The sequence below is a fragment of the Ursus americanus genome, chromosome X (genome assembly GCF_024610735.1).
Source record: "Ursus americanus isolate L20-20 chromosome X, mUrsAme1.1.p, whole genome shotgun sequence".
NCBI lineage: Eukaryota > Metazoa > Chordata > Mammalia > Carnivora > Ursidae > Ursus > Ursus americanus.
In genome coordinates, this window is record NC_142164.1 from 43964967 (window position 1) to 43972587 (window position 7621).

The 7621-nt window shown below is 42.8% G+C and overlaps 1 pseudogene; it reads right to left on the reverse strand.

Annotated features, from left to right (window-relative positions):
* Window positions 1-1444: 1444 nt before the first annotated feature.
* LOC123787065 (aspartate aminotransferase, mitochondrial-like) lies at window positions 1445-2810 on the reverse strand (annotated as a pseudogene).
* Between the last annotated feature and the right edge of the window lie 4811 nt (window positions 2811-7621).

Consider the following 7621-nt stretch of genomic DNA (forward strand, 5'->3'; position numbering starts at 1 on the left):
ACCCATCCCTTATCAGATATGATTTGCAAATATTTTCTCTGATTCTGTGGGTTGTCTTTCTACGCTGTTAGTCTCCTTTGATGCAAAAATTTTATATTTTGATGAAGTCCAATTGATCTATTTTTTTCTTTTTTCTTTTGTGCTTTTGCATTATGTTTCAGAAACTGTTGCCTAATTCAAGGTCACAAAGAGTTTACCCCTATATTTTAAGTTTTTTTTAGTAAGCTCTATGCCCAATATGGGGCTTGAACTCATGACCGTGAGATCAAGAGTTTCATGGTCTACTGACTGAGCCAGCCAGGCACCCCTCTTTTAAATTTTTTTTTTTTGGTCTGCAGTAGCTTTAACAGAGAAACCAGGCTGCAGTAAGTAAGTCTACATGATCAGAGCAGATGGTGGTTATCTTTCCAAACTGTGAAGTATGAGCCCGGTTGCCAGCACACAAAGGTTAAACCAAAGCCCAGATACCCTCTTTCCTGGTTCTGCCCTGCATCACCAGCTCATGATGTGAGATGAGAGACTACACAACATCACTGAATGAAGTAAGAAGTCCAAATGGCCAGAAGCAACATCCTGACAGGAGACAATTAAATGATCATTGAAGAGGATGCTGAAATTAAGTTTAGTTACCTACTCTCTGATATTCTTTGACAAGGAAGGTGAGGATATTGGATGAACAGTAAATTATATTCTTCATTATTCAAGTAAGTAAATCCTATAGGATGGGGTTGATGGTCAATCAAGCAGTAGAATAGGATGAAAATCTAGACTAGTTATATATCCTCTGTGCCTAAAGAAAAGAACAGCAATGATAAAGGAGTAGAGAACATTAAAATGCCTGAAAGTATTAAAAAGAAGAGCTTTTTTTCTTAAATAAGACAGGAAACAGCATCTTTTATTTTCCTCACTGCAGTCGCAGCAGACTTGCTGGTTTTCATGAAACATGATTCTGAAACAAGGTCTATTTGATAAGCTTGCTCAACAGGTGGACAAACATGAAGCTGACTGCTAATGTTAGAACTAGGTCTTCCCACAAAGCCTCTTGCAGGTGCTATTCTCATGCTGGATCTGCAGAGGTGCCCCCAGCACCATAAGGTGCTTCAGTTAATTCTGAAATATTGATTGCAGTGGCATGATTGACAGGTTTTTTTTCAGTAGTTATGTCTTTCTTGTACACGTAAACTTTTTTTGAACAGCTGGAGTTAAAGATGAGCAGGAGTTTGGTTTTGAGAGACAAAGTTTCAGACATCAGCCACAGATGCCTCTGCCCTATTTCACTACATGTTATTTTCTGAGAAACACATTCAATGGTTGAGTGTTAAGTACTGTGGTTGAAAGAAATGACCTGCTCACCACCATCCACCCTCCTTCCCCTCCATGTGAATCTCACAACAGCAGATGTTGTAGACAGGAAGGTTGTCTGTGTTCCCTTTCACCAGGGAAATTACTTGGAGACCTGGTGAATGGCATGGGTAAGATAGCCTACATTGTCCAAGGTGACCCCTGCCACAGAGATGTAGCCATCCTTTGTCATGTAGATGGAGAACTCCTTGGTCAGCCTCTCCACCTGTTCAGGCTTTAGTCCTGTGAAACAAAACATGCCAATCTGGTCAGTGATGTGCTGTCAGTAGTGGGGGAAGCCCTCCTTCTGGAGGTTGGAGACCAGCTGAGTCCACATGCTAATGATGTGGTGGGCCATGCCTTTTACTTCCTGCAGCCATTGTTTTCACAGGTCAGGGCTGGTCAGGATGGTCAAGGCAATGCAGGCCCCACTGATTGGAGGGTTGGAATACATGGGACAGATCAAGATCTTCAACTGTGACTCCACCCTTTTGGCTTCATCAGTATTTTTGCAGACCACAGTGAAGCTTCCCACGTGCTCACTGTATAAGCCCATGTTCTTGGCATCGGATTGGTAGAAACAAATATTAATGACCTGTTCAGTGAAGATGAAGTGGCACATAGCCCAGGCATCCTTGTTGCCATCACCACTGACAAAGCGTTGGTAAGCCATACCAAAGAATGCAAAAAGATTGTTTTTCTTCACCACTGTTGCTACTTCCTTCCATTGCTCAGGGCGAAAGCACATTCCTGTGGGATTGTGGGCACAGACATGCAAAAGAACATTTTGCTGTAGCATTTTTGAAATGTCCTCTATAGTGCCTCTGAAGTCCCAGCTGCATGTCTTGGGGTCTTAGTATCGATAACCATGTAGCTATATGCCAAAATCCCTGAAGATGTGTGTACGATTTCCCTAGGATGGTTTGGGCAGAAAGACATCTCGGCCAAACTTAAAAAATCTTCGCAATAAACTGTCTCCAATCCTCAAGGTCCTGGTTCCAGAAATGGTCTGCATAGTGACATACTGGCTACTTTTCAACACTTCGTTATTCTCACCCAGGGCTAGTTCTGCTGATGCCTTACAAAATTCAGCAAGTCCCACAATGGGCAGATATTCTTTGTCCAAACTTTTTGCAGCAATCTGGGCCTTCACATTCTGAACACTAGGGAGCACATAATCCTTTCCATTATCATCCTGGGGGCACAAAATCCCAGATTCTTTTTTTTTATTTTTAATTTTATTTATTTATTTATTTATTTATTTATTTATTTATTTATTTATTTATTTATTTATTTTTGCTGTTGGTGTCTCTCTTAAAGGCTTCTGTGACTTCCAGGATGGGCTCTGGGGGCCCCATCTCCACATGGATCTATCAGGAGCTGGCTCTGGTAGGAGTCATGGCAGCGAGGCTTGGGTGGAAAGCAATGGCGACCCAAGACAGGATGCAGCTGGAGAGCAGGAGGGCCATGGTGGGTGGTGAGAAGGCAGACGGTAGCTGCAGGATGGAGCAGCAGGCACAGACACCTTTTTAAAGATTTTTATGGTAATTTGTGTTTGTAAATGGTGTGAGATAGGGGTACAAATTAATTCTTTTGTGAGTGGATGTCCAGTTGTTCCTTAACCAGTTGTTGAAAAGACTATTCTTAATTCAGAATATTTTTGGCACTATGGTTGAAAATAAATTGTTCATAAAGGTGAGGGTTTGTGTGTGTGTGTATGTGTCTGTGTACTTTAATTCTATTACATTAATCTATATATCTTCAAGTCAGTACCATGTGGTATTGATAACTTTGGCTTAATAGTAAGTTTTGAAATAGGGAATTATGAGTCTTCCAACTTTGTTCTTCAAGAACATTTTGTCTATTCTGGGTCCATTGCATTTTCATATGAATTTTAGGATTAACTCACCAATTTCTATAAAGAAACAAGCTGGGGTTTTGATATGGATTGCACTGAATCTGTATATTACTTTGGCCATCTCAACAATATTAAGTCTTCTGATTCAGGAGCATGGGATTCTTTCTCTTACGATTTACTCCAACAGTGTTTTACAGATTTTGGAGTATATATTTTCTATTTCTTTTGTTAAATTTGATTCCTAAGTATGTTATTACATTTTTTTATTGAAGTATGGTTGACACACAACGTTACAGTAGTTTCAGGTGTGCAACATAGTGATTTGACAAGTTTATACATTATGCTATGCTCACCATTATTGTAGCTACCATCTGTCACCATACAATGCTATTATAATACATTGACCATATTTCCTATGCTGTACCTTTTATCCCTGTGACTTCTTCATTCCACAGCTGGAAACCTGTACCTCCCACTCCCCTTCACCCATTTTGACCACTTCCCCACCCCCCCTTTCCGGTAACCATCAATTTGTTATCTGTATTTATGGGTCTGTTTCCTAAGTATGCTATTTTTCAACGTTATTATAAATGGAATTATTTATTTAATTTCATTTTCTGACTGTTCATTACTAGTGTATAGTAATAAAATTTATTTTTGTATATTGATTTTGTATCCAGAAACAATGTTGGATTTGTTTATTAATTCTAATAGCTTTTTGGTATTTTCCTTAGGATTTTACATATACATGCTCATGTCATCTGAACATTATACTGTTTTAAAATTATTTACATATATCACAATAAAATTAATATATATTTTTCATGAGCTTGCATTTTTGGAAGCACAACATCCAAATAGTTATTTTGTACAAATTAACTGCAAGCTCCTATTATTCACTCCTTCCCTCCTTCATTCCTCTAAGCTCCCTCCTATCCCTAGAGACTCTAAACACTCACTTCTGAGACCACTGGAGGTTTGTCCCAGACTGAGTAGAGACAGCCTGCATCATTTCCTGCTGCTTCTGGGAGAAGGTAGGCATGTAGCTTGTGGAGGGTGAGGGCACTGGAATGGAGAAGGTGCTCTGAGTTTCTTTGGTCCTGGCATTCTCCACAATCAGTTCATCAATCACAATGCACAGACTAGAAGAAAGTTGGACCCTTAGACAACTGGAGAAATGGACAACTCCACCCCCAAAATCCATCCTGCTCCCATTGCCACCCAACAGCCAGATTCCTTCCATACTCCTACTGTGCCTGACCCCTGGATTCCTTGGCTGGTACCTCTGACTGCCCAGAGAGCCCAATTTTGGAGTGACTGTCTACCAGCTTCACTAGATTTGTAGATTTAATTCTAATGTATTTATCCCTTACAGAGGCACAAGGAATGGACACTCCAATCCCCATTTTAAGAGTAAGACAGTGAGTCACTGAGGTGTTATAACTTGACCAAGGTCACTCAGCTAGCTAGTGAGTATTGAGGTCAGGAAAAGAATCTGGTATTCTGACTCCAGAGTCCACACTCTTAACTACTAACCTAGATCTCTTCTTAGGTCTACCTTTTGGCTTTCCACTGAGGAAAACTCTAGGCTGTACCACTACATTATTACACCACTGTCCTCAAGCTGGGATGGGTGTTTGTTCCCATGTTTCACCCACAACACAGCACTTACATGGAATTGTTATCAGAAGTCAAGATGAAGGTCAGAGTGAAAGCATGGACAGAACCTTGAGAATTTCCTTCCACTTCAATGACAACAAACAATAATATCCCCTTAGAGTTGTACATATTTTTCACACAAGCAGTATTCTCCTTTCAGGGACTTACTTGATAGTCTTGCAGTACCCTGATGATAGCCAGACAGGGACAATTTTTCACTGGGTGATAGGAGGGGGCTTCATGGACTGAGAGGGTAACAAAAGGGATAATCAACTCCCAGGGATAGGACCCCCAACATGTATCAGATCCTCTGACAAACACATGTTCACTTGATTCATTTTTTAAAGCAGCCCAAGATAAGGGTATTACTAGCCTGTTTTGTAAATGAGGAAATTGAAAGGTTAGATAATTGGCCCAAGGTCACAGAGTGAGGAACTGAGATGAGAGCTATAAAATGCCACAGCTTGTGCCTCTAACATGTGAGCTGTGTTGGGTCAGAAAGTCATGGATGTATGTCAGACCAGAATAGTCTAGGGGCAAGGTGGGGATGGGAGAACACAAAGGGAATCAGAAGGGAAGGGGGGAAGGGAAGGGAAGGGAAGGGAAGGGAAGGGAAGGGAAGGGAAGGGAAGGGAAGGGAAGGGAAGGGAGCAACTTGGAAAGCTGGGAGAACTGGGAGGTAGCTCAACCAGGGGAAGGACATAGTGGGGTATCTGGGGAGGGGACACTACAGATACGTACCTTCCTTAAAAATCCCATTGACATAAAAACAGAGCATTGTTTCCTGAAAGGGGCGAACAGTTACTAAGCCTCTCAGTATCCTTCTAAACCTCCTACCCACTTCTGACTTTTTTTGGTCTGCCCAAGGGAGGAAACACATGCTCACCATCTAGATGCTCAGGTTTGCTACATAGGAGTTAAGGTCATGCTGAGTCTTGGGCAACATATTGAGGGAGTAAAAAATGTCATACTTTGTATGTTTTAGCAGCTGAACCTGCAGGTTTGTGCAGGAAAGAGAAGGAAAGGTCAGGCCCTTGGCCCCTATATATGCTCCCTTCATGCCCTCTTTCCCATGCTGATCTTCTTGCTTTTTACATTTACCAAGGTCCTTGACCTTCTTTTTTTTTTTATTTGACAGAGATAGACAGCCAGTGAGAGAGGGAACACACAAGCAGGGGGAGTGGGAGAGGAAGAAGCAGGATCCCAGCAGAGGAGCCCGATGTAGGACTCGATCCCAGAACGCCGGGATCACGCCCTGAGCCGAAGGCAGATGCCTAACGACTGCGCTACCCAGGCGCCCCGGTCCTTGACCTTCTTAATATCCCTGCTATCCTTGAAGTATTCTTCCAAGCTGTTTCTAGGAAAAAAAAAAAAGAGGAAAAGGAGGTGGTGGCCCAGGCAGTGTAGATGTTTCCAGGAGCTGATCTGTATTTGCCGGGGGGACACATGGCCCAGAAGCAGAGTCTGAGCTGTGATACACACAAGGCTGCATCTTCAAGGTTGAAGGGAATGGTCAGGGAGAAGTAGGCCTCATTGTGGTAAGCACTGAGGAGACCCTATCAGTCTCCAGAGTCATAGACCAAGTAATACATGAAGAGGAACAAAGGCCATAGGCTATCTCTGTGGTTTGGGCCCCCATGGAGACTTGAAATCTCCCCTCAATGAGCAGGCCTATGCTTGGGTGGCCCATTCCAGCCCTCATCTGCCTCATGGTCCCGAGGGTACTTACTGAAGCAGGCATTGAAGGATTAGATTCTTTTTTTTTTTTTAAAGATTTTATTTATTCATTCGACAGAGATAGAGACAGCCAGCGAGAGAGGGAACACAAGCAGGGGGAGTGGGAGAGGAAGAAACAGGCTCATAGCGGAAGAGCCTGATGTGGGGCTCGATCCCACAACGCCAGGATCACGCCCTGAGCCGAAGGCAGACGCTTAACCGCTGTGCCACCCAGGCGCCCCTGAAGGATTAGATTCTTAAGCGTCTCAGATCCTTTATAGCTTTCCTGGAATCAAAAGACACCTTGAAAGTATGTGGTAGACAAAGCATCCCTTGCAAAATCCCAAATCATGCTTGGTTCATCCTCACCTTACAGGGTTTTATTATCTCGGAGGCTTCAACGCAATTACAGTTCTTGTTGGTAACACCTGACCATCCTGAGGAAGGGAAGAGGAAATGAGAAGTGCAGACCACGGAGGTTGCAATGGGTGAAAGGGGCATGGATAGGTGCAGGGGAACAAGGGTCAGAGGTCAGATGTGAAATGGCTCCCAAAATTCTATCAGCAAGACTACAGTAGGAGTCTTCAACAGAGGGTCCTGTAAGCCTCTATTATTATATGCAACTTTGGGTAAATAGGTAATGACAGAGAGTGAGCGAGTGAGGGTGTGTGTGTGTGTGTGTGTGTGTGTGTGTGTGCATGTGTGCGCGTGTGTGTGGACATTTTCCAGGAAGAATAGCCATGCTTTTGTCAGGAGTCTATATACCTCAATGGGCCAAAGGTCAGATACAAAAACATAATCTGTGTAAGTCCCCAAAAGCTTCAGGGCTGGTGTGGAGGTCGTCAATGTTAATAAGAGGGGACAATGATGAATGTAGGCACTTACCAGGTGTAACAATGTGGGGAAACCTGATGGCATTCCTCAAGACCAAAAATAGAAAGAAATGAATTGCATTTTAGGTTGTAAAGGTTCTCTGTCTTTCCCTCCTCCTGCGTAGCTCCCACCTAGACTGTCCTGAGTCTCTTCTCCAGTACCACAAGAAGAAAC